The following is a 15,619-nucleotide window of genomic DNA, read 5'->3' on the forward strand; positions in this document are numbered from 1 at the left end:
TTTCATAACTGAGCAGAGGTACCAGCAGCTGTGAAATGATGGTCTCAGCAGACTGGCAGAGGGCAATTCATACCACAGAAATGCAGATAAGAAATTCTTGGTCTCCATGAAATTCTTGTAGCATGCTCCGAAGTCTGCAGTCAGCACTAACTTCACCAAAGCACTGAGTCTCTGCAAACCTTTGCATACTGCACAGCATTTTTTTTTTTTCACCAGTTCTCTACTGGATAAAAAAAAGGAGGAAAAGCCGTGTGCCAGCTCCCTGTCCTGTCACCTCAGGACTTTCCTCCTCCTTTTCACATGGCATGCCTTGTGTGGCGTGTCAGGAAAAGTCCGTCTGGTTCTGTGTCAGGGACCAGACCTCTGAATCCCACAGTGAGTTCAGCACGCGGTGCACCACGACAAACACTTTTGCAGAATGATCTGCATAAGAGACATGAAGCTCCACTGAATGACCTGTCAAAGTGTACTGACAAGCTAAATTAATTCCAGTGGTTATGATCTCCACGAAGCGTATTTCCTCCCACTTCCGCCCTCTCTCTCTGTTTTAGGATGCATTTTACCTGTAATTGAAGATAACCTGCTGTGCCCTGAGCTAACTCGCTCACTGATTAAAAACACTGCAGTATGTTAATAGCTATGATTCAGTATTAGGTACAAGACGCAGAAGATAAAAACAAAAAAGGAGGTAATTTCCTGGCAGATGGTGTGGCACATTGCTGTGTTCTTACCTTAAATCCTTCTGAACAACTGCAACAAGTTCGCTTTTTTTTTTTTTTAATTTTTTTTCTACTCAAAGAATCTCTTCCCTTGCAAACACCCCTTCAAATACCCAATGTATCAGAAGAGGGACCTCCCCTTCTCTTCCCTCAAAAGATGTGTCACCATCTTGGAAGCTAGTACAAAAATAACCATACCTTTCAAACCTTGCTGATGTTGTGTGCATCTGAATACACTTTTTGAATACATTTTGCTCCACAGTTTCTGCAGCGCGGTTGACACAAGCCTGGCTCTCTCCAGCAAGCAGGATAAAGACTGCCTTTGCATCCACCATCCACTACTATAGCAGTAGTTATCAGGATAAAGTAATGGCACCAGTTAAGCTGTTAAGCAGCAGTGAATTTGAAATTACATTGCTGGAGTCAGGAATGATTTTGTCAAGAGAAGTGTGGAAGGCAAATATCTATTTCTGATGTCATGTGCACTGACTGCATCATAACAATGTCTATGTATATGCTTATAGGAGGAAAAGTTTGCAACTATTAAGCATGTCTTTAGACCTGATGCCATCAAACAGCATGAGTTACGCTCATGCAATGCCAGCCTCCATGGTCACGGTGGAAAACATTTACATGAACATGACTACTCCCAAAGCCCACTCCATTTGCAGTGTTGGCACTATGGTCACCTGCTTGGAAACAGCCCGTGCCAGGAAGGTCAGACATTTCTGAGCCTAACTTCACAGTCTAGAAACATGAATTTAATGCAATTTGCTAATATATGGATAAGTTCAGGCACAATGATGAGAAATCCCTACCTTACAGAAACTGCAAAAAATGAAGAGTAAAACATACATGACTGTCTCTTTCCCACTAGCAAGAGTTCGTATCACAAAAGTTACAACCGGCCCAAAGCACGTGGCCAAATTTTTCAAACCGAGCGGAAAGACCTATCACAGACTAAAGATGCCAAGAAACCAAGCTACCCATTCAGTCCTGCAGAAAAAAAAAGAAAATCAAGACACTCACAGGAAACATGGGGTGAGGTTTTCTGCACTGTTGTTATGTTATCACATCACGTGGGAGGCAAAAGTTGTGTTTTAGACACAGACTACAAGATGCTTATATAAATAATAACCCATCCCCAGAGTGCAGCACACACGTTGCCCAAACTGCCACTGGAAATTAATCCATATCCAGGAACATTTTTCCATCAGATCCCTGTCTCTGTGGAGAAATGAATTAGTCATTTCTTTTCACTAATCAATGGTTAATTCACTTTGGCATTAAAGGCCAGTTATTTGCAGACAGAGTTTAAGAGATGAAACACTCTCTTTTGCAGGCTGATTGGGTTAATCCAATAGCATTAATTTCTATCCAGGTAATTTCTGCTCTCAGGATATCTGCACCAGTGAAGTAATGCACTGGTTGCGCACAAACATTTCCAGAGCAATTATTAAAAAAAAAAGAAAGATGCATTTCCAACCTGATACAACAAATTAACAACAGGCAACAAATAAAGTGGCTAAATAAAAGGCTGAAAGGGGAGGGGAGGAGTGAGAAAAGGAGTAAGGGAAGGAGATATGTAAAATGAATAATGCAGTATTTTACATGCTTCACAGTCATCAACAAATGACTAGTTAGTAGTAACTAACCTGGCAGCTGCAATGCAGTATTGATGTGTTTGGCCCCAAAACCACAGTCGGGTGGCACCAACCCCTCAGTCATGCCGTCCCCGTTTGGCTATATGGCAGGGCGATGAGGTTTTGCAATAATATCCGTGGATCTGGCGGCCGCCACCCAATGCATGGAGATGTAGGAGCGCTACTAGAGCTCCTGCATGCACGGAATGTCCAGTGAGAGCATGTCAAAGAGCCAGCAGCAGGGCAGGCTGACACGGCCTTCTGCAGAAGCACAGGGGGGCAGCAGGAGCCTCCAGCAAGATCTCTGGGCAGCCAGTGCCTGCTACCTGCTGCCCAGCTGCTGGCATGCTTTGTCCCTCCGAGGAGCAGCAGCACCCCAAGGTTAGGTCACGAGAGTGGAGACCCCCTGCTCTGGCTGCTCAGAAACATCCTGCTTTTATCCCGTGCATATCATCTGCTTTCTGGCTCGTCTCAGGCTTTTACAGTCTGAGCACTTGTGACATCAGCAGCCAGAAAAGCAGAAGGACAAAAACTTTCACAAGCCCAGACCTAACCCAGCCACTAAACATGTCAAAGCAGATACTGTTTACACTGCTGCTGCTCTGTCTTCAGAACGAAAAAGTCCTGAACAGTTGTCTTGGAAGCTATTCAGCATTACAAAGTACCCACAGTATCAGGGATTTTATTATTGCTGTGGTCCGATGTTAGCAATACATCTGTTTCTGTGTTTGCATGATGTCTGCTTTGATTGCACGTTGCATACTTTCTGCATAATACATGTGCAACCACATCTTAGCCACCAGCAGCATCAACAGCATGATGCTTGTTTACCAGAACGCCACCCCACAGATTGCTTGACCGAGAACAGCAACTCTGGCTGGAGCATTTAGCTTCCATGTAAACCCAAATAACAACAAAAAACACCTTGGGAAATTTAATGTCAACTTGCCCATCCATCCGAAAAGCATCTACCAAATAATTTCAAGCGTAAGAGAAGTAACTTAATAAGTCCAAATAAAAATGCAGAAGTCCAAGAGGGTATCACTGAAACATAAAGAAGAATCACTTTTTCTACTCTGTCTTTTGCTTTCAGCCAACTCACACCTGTACACTTCAAAGTTTTTTTAAAAGGTGCACCAGGGGACTTTGCAGCTTCCTGCAGGTAGGAAAGACTGACATTTTCTATTGCCTCAGTCTTTCACGTACAGGAACACAATACAAATCTTAGCCTTCCTTAGACAGGGAAAAAAGGTGAAGTTTTCAGCAGTAATACAAGGCTAAAAAGAAAATTATTTCAGCACTTGATAAAATTTGCCCTCACATTGGGTAGGAGCCTTCTACAACACAGTGATCAACAGAGAACCTCAAAACGATGTCATCTGCACTTGCAGCTCAGCCTATGCTTCGAAAAAATGACATCAGCCACACTTCTCTGAATAGGGGCTCTGTAGCTAATCAGGAAGAGATCATTGTTCTGGCCTCAAGAATTAGTAATTCTTGAGTACTGCAAGACTGCTGCTAAATCTTTCCGTGACAGACTGCAGCCAGCAAAGATCTCAGCAGGGAATGCAGAAACGTGTCAGATGGAGCCTCCTCGCCCAAACCAAGCAGCCTCATGAACTCTGCAGAGAGAGCAGAACTGTCCCTTCCTCAACACTGCACCATTATGGAGGAAATCCATCATGTTACTCCTTTACCACACACTTTGCTTATTTACAACAGTAAGAGAGTAGTGCTATGCAGTGTCACTCCCTCCAAGAAATCATCTGTTTACATGGGGCAGGAGATAAACCTTCCTAGTCATCCCAGCAGGGCAACATCAGAGCCTCTGCCCATCCAAAAAAAAAAGGTGGAAGATCATTTTGTATATATATAAAAGAAAAAATCTCTATCCACAAATTTGCAATGCAAAATTTTTAGTAGACCGTACAGTATCCTGAAGCATTCATCTTGCAGGGAAATCGTTTCCATAAGCCAGCCTGGCTTGCCTTTCACCATGCCTCATTGCCCTTTTGAAGATGACAAAAGCAGGCTGACCACAGCTATGCGCTGGGTTCCACCAAAGGGCAGACAGCTCAAACATCTGTAATTAACCTGTGCATTTGTGCCTTTCTCCTTTAGCTACTGTAATGCTGATCCCCAGAAGCATCCTTCAGATGTCTTTCTGTGGCCACCACGAAGTCTCTTCAGTAAGAGGAATATTCCTAAGATAGCAAGCTATTCCTTTTTCTTGGAATTGTTTCAGTCTTTTGTTTGTTTGCTTTGTTTTGTCTTCTTGTTTTTTTTGTTGTTGTCTGTTCGTTTATTCTGGCAAACCAAGAGCCTGATCCTGTGCCCATGAAATTCTCATGTGTTTTGTGGATGACCCTAATGACAGGCAAGGAAGTCAGGAGGACTCCCACTTCCCCAAGCGTCTGCTGCAAGTCCAGCCCTGCTGAAGTCAGAGAGCCCTGACCCTCCTTGCTCTGCTACACATACCCACACGACTTCCTCCAGTTGGTTACTCATGGCAAAAGGTGTTTGAGGAGATGACTGGGAGATGTCACTACAGTGTTGGTGGAAGCAGAACGGATGCTTATTTGGCCAGTCGTGACATTTGTTTTCAGATTAATGGAAAGGACCAAGAACATCCTGATGGGAAAAAAAAAAACATCTTCCCTCCTCTGTGTCAATGGTAGCAAGAGGGTCACTTAAAAGGTCTTTTCTAAGGCACATAAACATCCCATCATGAAGGCAAGAAACTAAACATTGCCGTATCTGATTAAAAAAGAAAAAAAAGAAAAAAGAAAAAAAAGGTGTTTCTAGTTTTCTGTGTCCAAAACAATTAACTCCTTTGCCTCAGGATATTTTAGGGGACTTGCATCTTTGCTATTTTGACTTCTGCGATTAAAAAGCAAATGTTACATTTTACTAATAAATAGATAACACATTTTGAAAGAACAAGTCCACAGTGTCTGGTTTGGTAACATGAAATCACAAATGCACTCTCCCTAAATCTTGTCAATTATGGTACAGCGTGAATTCCACCTAGCTGGAGGCTAATCCACAAGGCATGCAGCAGCACTCCAAGTTTCTCTGCATACTGCTCAGATGAGCTTTGAAGAACTCAGGAGGCACTCGTCATATCTTAACATTTTGCTAAAAGTGCCACCACCATGCTGTCCGTAACTGAATCACACTCCCTTTCCCCCACTGAACACAGGACACCTTCTCTCACTCTGCTACATATTCAGTTCTGTAGAATCTTATTTACCATCAGACAAAACTTCTGTTTGGTTCGTTTAGGTGTCCCTTTTAAAAGTCTTTTGTGTACTTCCCAGACCGAAGTCAGTTTGCACTATTTAATTTCCATTCCCTCAGTTGCTCAGCTTTTTTTCTTGATTATTTTCATGCTATTTCTGTTCTACAAACATCTATTGGACAGCATTTTCTTGTAATTTCTCTATAATTATACTTCATCTTTTCTTGAAGCTTCCTACTTCTCTGAAGAGCTTCTTCTGAGCTCTGTCTGAAAAATCTAAGAAATTCTGCATGGCTTCCGTAGTTCTCATTTTCCTGCATTTCCACCTTTTAAACCAACATACCAACCTCTGATAGGCTGCCTTCCCATCACCAGTCAGAACCTCTAGACTTATTTTAGTCATTACCTATCAGCAGTATAGCTTCTCTTAACAACCTTCATTAATTCTTGCATGTTAAAGACTGCTTAGAGATGCTTTTTACTTTGCGACTCAGCAAGGTTGCAGAGCCTCCTCCTGCTCTCAGTTGAGGGGGTGAGTGGGCATCTACCACCACAGGGATGCTGGCTGGCACATATGTGTTTCTTCAGTTATTTTAGGAGCTTCTTCACCAAAATGATCAGTTTGGCATAAGATAAAATGAACAAGCAAACAGAAAAAGCAACCAATGAACAACAAAAAAAATAATTCTTTAAAGTATTTGTACTAACCACAGCATCAGCTGCAAGAAACAATTGTAGGCAGCAGCTGCTCTATTGTTCATTTTCTCTTTATTTTTTTATTTTTATTTTTTTCTTTGAATCAGTGAATGTTGGAACAATAAGATATCCCTGAAAGTGAACTTCTGATTTCCTTCTTTCAAGTACAGGCAATGTAGACTAGGAAAATGCCAGAGTAATAACTCATGCCATCAATGAATTTCAACATCATCCCATTACTCTAAAATAAACTTTATAAAAGAATAACCAGAAAACAAGAGAAAAATATGAGTAGACACTGACTGCTGGAAAGTAACACCAATGTGCTCAGGCTCATGTAAACAAGTAACTTCAATGTGGATGGTCTCTCAGAGCACAACTACAAGGAAGCTGCCATCATATGACAATGTTTTGATAATCTGCACTTCCATCGTAATGACTTCTGAAGTACCGAATGCTTCTAAAATAAGCTATTTCAAAACAATTTCTGAAACTCTTTCAACATGGTTTATTCCTACAGACAGACTCGAAATTTGAAGAGTTTAACCAACAGGGAGAAAAGTTCAAAGTCACCATGGATAGCTCATCCTTTAGGATGCATCACTGTCACCAGCATCACTGGGGTGGGGGCGTGCAAAAAGGAAATGCAGTGCATACATTTGTCCTCCTCCATTATAAACAATGACTAAACCCAAGCAAGGAGATGCTCACTGAAACCATTCTGAATGCTGGGAAAGCAGCAGCTTTCACAACACAGAGCCAAGAGGGGGGGCATGGCCTCACACAGGTAGTGGAGAGAATTTAACTCTTAGAGAGCTCTCCTCATTATTTTTCTTAGTACTCGGTAACATGAAAGAAGACAACAGTAGGCAAAGTCACTCGTATCAGGGTATAAATCACCATTTAAAATACTAAGATGCTGTTATCATTCCTCAGCAGGAAAAGCAGCAAGAAATGTTCTTCATAATATCTTACAGATTTCTACTATGTATCTCAAAAAAGAAAAAGCAAAGTAATACTGTTCAACACCTCCATGGATCAGCAACACAGACTCCAGCTGCTAACCCTACCTGACATGATCCACTTCTTGTTTAAAACACAAAGAAGTAGTAGTAGTCTGGCATTCTTCTGAAACGAGTTTGTATTTAGACATTCAGGCATTATCCTTTTCACTGGATAAAAAACATCTGGATGATAACAGAATGTCACAATTCTCTAAACAGCTCTGAGGGGGACCAAAGTTAAAGCAAATACACCCCCTCCACACACACACACACAAAACACATGTTCATTCTTCAGACAAAATGAACCACCACGAAATACAATAATCTGGAAAGGCTGAAGCCAAGGAAGTCCGCAATTAAGCATGCCAAACCCCAAACCTCAAATTACAAAACGTACCGTCTTAATATAGATCTGCATGGACCCTGACCAATGGTGTGCAAACAGGAGTTTAATTAAGTTTATCTGAAGCAGAAATTTGCCCTCCACTCCCCACAGAAAACTACATGAAAGACTGCAAGGCATCAGCTTAACGTGGTTCAGGCCAGCACCAACGCAGTAACTGTTTATCAGTCTCTCAAAACAAACTAGAAATAACACTCAAGCTGCTTCAGAAATATTTCTGTAACATCTGCATCAGTTCAATTGACTGTTATCCTGGCAATTTCTGCTGCACTGCATTTTGCATAGCTAAGCCAAACGAAGTTTGAAAGAACTAAGAATTGACAACGGGAAAGAATTATCTTAATGGCGGGGTTTAAATTCCCTGTTCTCACGTAACTGCTTTTTTCCCAAGGCCACAAACAAACTTATCTGATGGACAGCAGTGGCCCAGAAATAAGATCTTACCTTTGATCTCACCACAAGGGAGGGGCAATGAACCCAGTAGCTCAAGACAACAAAAATCCTAATGTTGACAAATTAAAGGTAATTACTTCTTGCCCACCATGCAAGTCACCGGTGTGCTCACAACAATACACATGGAATTTGTGAGCCCATGATGTAAAACTGGGGCTGGATGCTAATTTCTTGGTGGGGATCAAAAGGATTTCCTTTATCCCCATAGTCCACACCATATTCCTCTCCATCTACAATGCCCCCTCTCTACCAGCTGCAGTTTTCGAGGAACAACTTCTAGGGATGATCAGGAAGCAATATACCCCCACAACATCCTGGGAGCAGCAGCTCCAGAGGTATTTACTGGAGAGCTGTAGCAGAGTATGGGGTTTTGGCCTCAGGTAGCTCATGCTGATCATTCCACGAATTCAAGATTTATAAACACAAATCAGTTCTGAAACATGCCCCGAAAAGAGACAGATGGAGAAAACACCAAAATTTCATCACCTTCCCCTGCAACCCTTCCCCTCTCAATTATCAAGTTAGGTTTGATACAGCTCGGGCTGCTGCATATCTGAATACGCAGGTAAACACAGGGGATTAGCACGCAGCTTGACTAATTCCCTTTAAGAGCTGGCTTGGATTAACTCCGAGTTGTGTTTAGCAGACGGGCTTTCAGGGCATACAAGAGGTCACGTGAATTAAGTAGGTTGTTGTAAATTCACACCATACTTCAGTGATTACTCAGCTACTCTGACTAGGTCCTCTCTCTGCATACGTACCGTCCAGCAGGAACGACATATTTCAGGCAGAGTGTCTGGGAGACACCAAGAATTCAGGAGGAAAACAAAAAAGCCAGAAGGCAGAATGCAATCGATGTGAGAACAAAATAAAAAAAATATACTTCTAATACTTATACAATGAGGGAAAAGTTTGTGTTCGAGGACTAGCTTCAGATGCACTGCTTTTGCACATCTTTTAAAGAGCAAAGAAAGGGAAAACGTGGTTCAGTCAAAGACGAATACAACTGAAGAACAATTGATTATTATAAAAAAGAAAAGAAAAAAAAACAACAAAAAAAGACAAAACAGAATTAAATAGTTTTCCTCAAATGTTCTCCTTGGACCTAACTTTACCACAGGCACAAACACTCAAGTGCACACACACTCTTCAAAGCCTCTTTACAACAGAAGCACGAACCATGAAGCATTCCTAGGGAACCACTGCGATTCTTTTTGCGATTGTACACATAAACTAAGGAGTCCAAGGGATTTGGGCCACACAAGGGGAGCATGCTGCCATCCACCCACCCACTAGACTTTTTGGGCATCCCAGAAAGGCACCCAAGCTTGTCCATGAGAGTGAAGCTGAAGGACTGAGCCCACTGATGATGATCCATCTCTCCCGGGGCTCAGCAGCCTGCTCGAGGTTGGCCAAACTTTTGCAAACGTGCATGACAGTGCACCGGCTGAATCAACACTGTTTTGGAGAAATCCAGTGCTTGTTGCTCGGCCAGCCCCTGAGGATGGCCTCTGCTGGGTCCCGCAGTAGCTCTGCCTCCAAGGATGCTCTGCTCACCCCAGCAGACAACCAACCACGCCTGCCGGGAAGCTTTCAGCAGTGTAACTCAGCAAATCCTCAAAGTTTCCTGGTATAGCTATACTGGCACCCCCCTCTAGTGGAGACGCAGCTCACACCAGTGAGAGTCCCTTCTGCACAGTTACGGAGGGGGAATTCAGATCAAACCTCAAGCAGAAGTAACGGAGGAGGATACGGGGCAGGGATGGCTTCTGGCAGAGCTGTGGGAGCCGGAGGCATGGCAGCATCACGCCGGGGCCCGCTGCCGACTAAGACACACCGCCTGCCTTGGCAGCCCCGAGGAGGACGGTATTTTCTCTCCCTCCCTTCCCACATGCCTGCCGATGCTGAAGCGCAGATGCTGTGGTGCCAAAAAGCAACTGCTTTCCCAAAATGATCACGCTTAGAGCCCCTTTCTGCAGTCCTTGTGGAGCACTCAGAAAAAAGTAGATATGAATTAACCAAGTCTCTTGATCAGAAATTTGTCACAAGAATCTGGGCAACCTGGTTTCTGTTCACAAGAAACTACACAGAGGAGACGCTGAGGATGCAAACACGCAGGGCCGCAGCAGAAATGTTTGTTGAGGCATCTCAGTTTTAAGGCATTTCTGTGTGTTCAACAATCACGTGGTTCCCTCCTGTCATCAGGTTGTCATCAGCTCGCACAGCTCTCCCCGCATGTTTTTCTCTAGGCTGAGCCTCTTAGGATGCTTTTGCTTGTGAAACTTAAGCAAGGAACAGAAACACATTGTCCTTCTTGGAGTACCAGGCAACGAGCTGTGCTATTCCTATCAGCTGTTTGCAAAAATGCAAAGTTTCTACAGACCTGTTTTTAAGCCTATTCACTAATTACCTGAATTGCTTTGATCACAGCAATATCCTGCACTTTCAGTCACCTTGCAGTCTCAGTTGCATGGGACATGTGAAATCAGATGCTACAACGGCTGTAAATAAGGAACTTGAGGACAGCAAACAGATTGACTTGGAAAAGTCATCTCCAGTTTGCATATTTTCTGTAAGGGGATATGCTCTGTTCTCAGGTGCAGTTTTTATGAGTTCCATCCAAAGAGGAGCAAAATGAACTTGACCTGTAGCCAGCCACATAGGCGCAGCTCTCAAAGCCCAGAGACTGTGCTCAGTGTAGGCCCTGGCTGCAGCATTTTGGGAGGAACTGCAAGCACAAGCAGAGACCACTGCGCTCCACAGATAATTACAGAGGTATCTTTAAAGTACAACACATCACATTTACAACGGTATTCCTTGAATGCTGTATACCTACCCAAACATCAACTATCATTTAGTTACCCTGCTGCAACATCTGAGCAAAATGGTGAGCAAATCCAGCTTCCTTGACAAGGCACAAGGAGCACAGACTGTGTTGGAGTACTGGCCTTGTGTCTGCAAGAGTGTAGCAGTAAGTGGGGGAATTTTTCAAACCATATTTTAGCATCATCCTGAACTTGACACATGGACAGAAACAGCTGACTGTCCCAAGAATCCCTCACTGAAAGCCAAGGCTTCCCTCCTTGACGGAATCTGAATGATGTTATGGTACACACACATTTAAATGTGACTCCCAGTAGGTCCCAGGTGTTACTGTGGCACAGAGTACAACGTGCTTCTGTACCTTGGTCTGGTACCTCCTGACAAGATAGGAATGCCCTGGGGCATTCTCGATGTGGACCCAGAAAACTTCAGGATATCGTCTTGTACCAGTAATTTGCCAGAAACTCGTCAATCTGACTTGTCAGCAGAGCTGTGTACACATTTGCAAAGATGTCTTCTTCCCAGTGCAATATTCACTTGCAACGTGGTGTTAGTATGGAATTTACTGTGCAACGCCTTCCTCTGGGACTTACAGGCTTATTGTCTTCAGTCTGAACCTCTTCTGGTTTGTTGTACACTCCTCTACCAGTTTCCCAAATGCTTTTGTGCTTCAATAATTAGTTTTATATGTTTAAAGCTACGAGGCAACTGCAGATACGTACTAAAATGTTTAATCCTAAAGCATAACCTGAGGCAATGTAGTCAGAGTGTCCCTCTACATCCTACATTACAGCTTCATTACCACATCAAAGCAACACCTTTCCACTGCAGCTCACCTCACAACTGTACATACCTTGTAAACCTACAGACCCAATCTCTCCAGGGAATTGCTAGAAACATACCTGTCACAGGATGCACGGGAACAGCAGCTACACAAACAGGCATCTAGTGCACACAGCTTACTTCTACTAGCTGTACAGTTGATGGAAGCACTCACTACAGCTGCACTGTCTCTCTCCTGCGACCACCAGCAGCAGCCCAGAGGCTTCAGGACACCATCCTGTAGGTCCAATGTCCAGGCTGAAAACAGATTGCATTACCCACAGCTAAACATTCAGTGAAATCCATTGGCTGTGGACCCTTTACCAATATCCCACCACAGCAGACAAATGACACTGACCACACTTGTAAGGTACGTAGGTGTTACTCCTGAGATGTCAGTGGTCCTTCTCCTTTCCTGCAAATGCCTGTCCAAAGCATAACCAACCACGTAAAAAATGGATGTGACCTGTACAGCACTTCCTTCACTTCTCAGATACCTGTAAGTTTTTGCCGGAGTTCATGCTAAGCTCAGAAGCCCTAAATAATCACTCACCTTCAAAGGAATGCACAAGTTTCACTATTTTTTATTTATTTATTTTTTAAACAAAGCTGCAGCTAGCTTCTTCATGACAAAAAAGGAGGAAAAAAAGAGGGTACTGCCCTAGTTATACATACATTTTTCCATCCAGGCTGAAAACAATCATCCCCAAACGGCCAAATAACTTCTACAAAAAGTCTCTGCAAACTGCTCCCATAAATAATGTGCTGGCACCATTTTGTATTTGACACACACTCCCTAAAAAGAAGGGGAGGAGGAGGGAGAGGGGCTTACAATGAAAAACAGTATGCATTTCCTTTGCCAGACTTTTACCACTCTAAAAATCTCCAGCATTTTGTACAAAAAGATTTTGCCTTTGATGTCAATCCAATGCCTTTTTGCTTGCTCCTGCAAGCAGTACAGTATGCAATACATTTTCTAACTGGCAAAGAAACAGCATACTGTCTAGAGAGTGCCTGTGAAATTCACCCTGCTCAGAGGGTCACTGCAGCACGTAAATTCCTAAGGAAAAGGCGAAATGTTGTGCAGGCCTCACACTGGTGTGTTGCACAGAGGTGAACTTCATCATATGCAGACACCAAACTCATCAGCACTTTTTCCAGCAGTTTAGAAAAATGACTTCTGGAGAGGTTTGCCTGTTATTCACAGAGGCAAAAGCAGAAAGACAATATTAGACTCGCATACTTGGCACCTTTGTATTTCTAAATAGAAGGTGAAAGCACCTCCAAATGTTATCTGGGGTATGCCACGTGGAAGCCAAAGAAAATAAGCAGTTCCAACGCCTCTCGAGTTAAAGTAACTTTAAACAAAAATAATCCAGTCGGCACAAAAATGCGGCGCAGTTCTCACAAGCAGTACCTGTGGCGAAAACACCACATATATGATGTGATGAACAATGTCCATTTTATGAAGAAATTCTTCTTTACCCCGGGGTAAAGGCGCCGGCACTCTCCCGTTTATGTGAGCTCACGTAATTGCCGACGTTATCTGGGTCAAGAAGGAGCTGGATCCAGTCGGACGTGAAGGCAGGACTCAGAAAAATGTGTTTAACAAACCACTCCAGGCTGTGCCTGTCAGGAAATGCTGAAGACCTTGCACTGCTCCGAGCACGGCTATTGTTCCCCCATACAGAAATACAGTGCCTGAACCACCTCAAAACGTCTCTTTCAAGAGCTTGCTGGAGAAACGCAATGATCATGGAGTGGGGACACGTGGGATAGGCTCACGTGTTTGCTACCTAAACTGGCACTAAATGGGCTCTTTTCCTTACCAGTGCTAAACGCTGAACAAACAGAAAATACACTTGGAAGAGTAAGAGGCACCAAACATTGAAGATAAAGAAATTAATCCTAGAGTGCAACCTTTCAGCCAAGCAATGACTGAGGGTTTGCAAACCAGGTATGCTGCTCATCTGCTTGGGAAGAGTGACAGGACGTCAAAAAACAGCACTGGGTGAGAGCAATAAGTTCTTGATATACATTGACAGACCATTCTCAGAATTCTCCTCTGGCTTATTGAAAATCAAAATAAGGCACCAGACTTGCTTCAGATGTTCAATTTCCTTCAGAACAGCAGCGAAAAGAGGGGAATGTATGGGACAAGCTACTACTTCTTTTAGAGCAATTGAGCTTGAAAGACAAATGAAGAAAACCAAAATTCAAGTCCCCTGTAATGTAAACAGAAGAGCATCTCTTCTTCCCTGGACAGAGCTTTCCTCTGCCCTGGAAATAACTTCATAGTTCTGTCACAGCGACACATCAGCCTTGGGTCAAATCCAAAGCCGTTTGATCTCAACACAGATTCATCATTGACATCAATAGGCCATTGATGAAGTTAACTATTAGAAAGCAGACAAAATGAGAAATGTTTAAGTTCAGCCCAAAAGGGGCACCACTGAGGCATGTCACCTTTCTGCAGTGTTACCTTGTGATGCACAGAAAAGCAAAATTACACACACATAATCACTACCATTTCAAGCCATCACCTCCACGAGTCACTCGTGATTAGGTCTTTCTGGAGAGCACTGGGCAGAGCTCTCTCCTCAAATTATCATTAAACTGTAAGAACTCAAATGGGTACCTCACCTGAAGGGGAAGCAAACTTAATGGAAATGAGATATAAAAAAAAGGAGAGTGCAAAATTTCTTTTTTTTCCATCTGTTACAGCTGTCTTTTGATAACTCCCGTGTTTTTGTTTGTTTTGTCTTTTTCAACCACACTGTTTACTTTTTGAAGTCAGTCTGTTCATTTCCTTTTCTTTTCCTACTATTAAAATGCCAAAAAAAAAAAAAAAGGAAAAATGAATATAACCCACTGTGAAGGAAGACTCAGTAAAATAGCAGACTACATACAAATAACTAAATCACAAATAACTAAAGATGCTGCAGGGATCAAATATTGTTTGTTCTATCCTCCTTTCAGTAAAACTGCTTCTTTTTGCTAGCACTGTTTGTAGTTGCAGTTGAAGTCATTCATCTAGATGAATATAAACTGACTGTGAGCGCCCCTTAAATTGCACACATCTTTCTTTTTTTTTGGGGGGGAGAGGGAGAATTCCCATGAACATATCAAATTCCAAGATGTTTTTGGAAATGATAAGGACAACAGCCTGACAGTACAGTCTGTTCCCACTCCCTAATTCTGCGTGTCCTTGGGCCATCACAAATACTGTGAAAAGCAGTTACAAAGAGTTCCTCATCCAGCAACAGAACTACCTCAGGATTTTGGCAGTGACTGGTTTCACCTGTGGCCATACAATAAAGCAGCCATCCGCACAGCAATGACACCGTACTAGTGTTCAGTGAGTGCTGGCAGGTCACCACCTAGAGGTGCTCAAAGCCAGCTCTTCAGATACCCGATGGAGGCCGCTTACCTCTGGGAGACAACAATCAAAGCTGCTGTGTACCCAAAGGTAGGATGATGGTGGTCCCCCAGTGACAAAAGATACTTGGGAGAAATTCTCTCCTTTCAGTTTAAACCCTTGAATGCTGGACAAAACAAGCTCAGTACGGAGGGGCTACAGAGAAGCAATTAAGCATTCATTAAAGTGTTATCAATGGTTCATCACAGAGATGTAAAAGCTGACCCTACGTAACTCCTACCTAAGTTTCAGCTACAGGGCAAAATGCTTCCTTCAGCACCCTGGGCTCCCCACATAGTATCACTGTGACACTTGCCAGGGGACCAGCTTAAAGACTGCTTTTTATTTCATCCCATTTCTTTGTAGTTAAGGAATTGTATTTTAGTTAACAACACAT

General features: G+C 43.0%; 1 protein-coding gene across 6 annotated transcripts in view; it reads right to left on the reverse strand.

The window, feature by feature from the left end:
- The window catches only part of LPAR1 (lysophosphatidic acid receptor 1), a 69,927-nt gene that overhangs the window by 52,097 nt on the left and 2,211 nt on the right, over positions 1 to 15,619 (reverse strand). The window contains exon 1 of one of the 6 annotated variants that reach the window (XM_066987850.1): positions 2,375 to 2,391. The exons of the other annotated variants lie outside the window; for them this stretch is intronic. The gene's annotated coding sequence lies outside the window, so the exon portion shown is untranslated. Of the gene's footprint in view, positions 1 to 2,374; positions 2,392 to 15,619 lie in introns of those variants that run through there. 6 annotated transcript variants of the gene reach the window in all.

This window comes from Anser cygnoides, chromosome Z, assembly GCF_040182565.1.
Source record: "Anser cygnoides isolate HZ-2024a breed goose chromosome Z, Taihu_goose_T2T_genome, whole genome shotgun sequence".
NCBI classification, from domain to species: Eukaryota; Metazoa; Chordata; class Aves; order Anseriformes; family Anatidae; genus Anser; species Anser cygnoides.